This window comes from Crocuta crocuta, unplaced genomic scaffold, assembly GCF_008692635.1.
Source record: "Crocuta crocuta isolate KB4526 unplaced genomic scaffold, BGI_CrCroc_1.0 scaffold779, whole genome shotgun sequence".
Lineage (NCBI taxonomy): Eukaryota > Metazoa > Chordata > Mammalia > Carnivora > Hyaenidae > Crocuta > Crocuta crocuta.
Window position 1 is genome coordinate 897030 of NW_027531185.1, and position 1453 is coordinate 898482.

Below are 1453 nucleotides of genomic sequence, written 5' to 3' on the forward strand. Positions count from 1 at the left end.
GAATTGATAAGGTTCCTGGGAAGCAGTAGGGGTGTGGAGAGAGAAGGGGGAGGCTGGGGGCCTGCCTGCCAAATGTAGCCAATTAATGTCAGTGCTGCCTTTCATGCCAGCCAATTAAGTCCCACATACTTGTCACCAGCCCTGGGAAGGGGGGCAGGGAGGGCGGGGCAGGGGGTTTCAAGGGATCAACTAATTTCCCTGCAGCCAGGATAATGCAGCCTTCAAAACAGGGAGAGAGTTCAGGGAGAGCTAGAAGGTGGCTGGGGGTCGCCAGGGACAGGCAGCAGGGGAGGGGGCAAGGTGCAAAATACTGGGGCTCTGTGGGGACTTTGTTCAGAGCCCTGGGAGAAATGGAAGATGGGCTTGGCTTCAGAGGGCAGTAGCTGCTGAGAACTGGGAAGATAACTCACTTTCCCACTTTGTGCTCTGCACTAGCAGAGCCAGGCACTTGCAAAGTTATTGTCCTTTGGTCTTCTCGATAACTCCTAGGCAGGTCAGAGAGGTTAGGGAACCTGCTCAAGATCACACAGCTCTAAATGGCCAGAAGTAAAGAGCTATAAACCAGGCAAGGTCCCATGGTAAATGTACCTTAAGACCTTTGCAAAGCAGGGCTGGTGGCTTTAAGCATCCAGGAGCTCTCACCACATCCCTCCCCACCTCTGTCAGAGGTCCTAATGGAGGACAGCACAACCCAGGCTCTCAGAGAGCAGGTTAGGTTGGGAGATGGTGGAAGACATTTCGAGGCATGGTGAAGCAGATTAGGAGGGGGACGGGGAACAGTGTCTCAGTGAAGGAATATTATCGCAAAGCCAGGGGTGCCCACTATTAGCCCTCCAAGGCTGCAACTGGATACAAATAGAAGAGACATTTCCAAACAGTCAGGAATACCAAGGGGATCTTGGAGGATCTCCCCTTGGAAGTCTGAATGCTTAGAGAAGCAGCCATGTCATGCTGGCTTGGGGGAGAATTCCAAGAACTCCTGAAGGAGGGTCCTGGCAGAGGCTGGGGTGGCCCAGGAGCTGGCAGAGGGCTTCATGGCCTGGAAAAGAGGCCCCCCAGAGGCCCCTGGGAGCGAACAAGGCTGCTCAGGAAGCCTCTGGCTCAGCATCAAGCACTTGCCCTCAGGAGCCAGTCTGTTCCCAGGCTTACCACGGGGAGAAAGTGAACGGGTGACACAGATCTGAGTACCAAACCTGGCTCCACCACCTGTGAGCTAAAAGCGACCTTAGAGAAATCCTGGCTCCTCTCTAAGCCTCAGTTACCTTATCAGTGAAATGGGGATAAGCAGAGTACCTACCTCCAGGGTTGTGGTGAAGCCCACAGAGGAGACAGGATGGGAAAGGGTTTGTTGGAAGTGCTTCTGATCAGGCAGTTAGGATAGGAGCAGATGTGCCCAGGGCCCGGCCATACAGTGACACCAGCTGCCCCTCTGCCCTGGGTGCAGGCAGAGGGG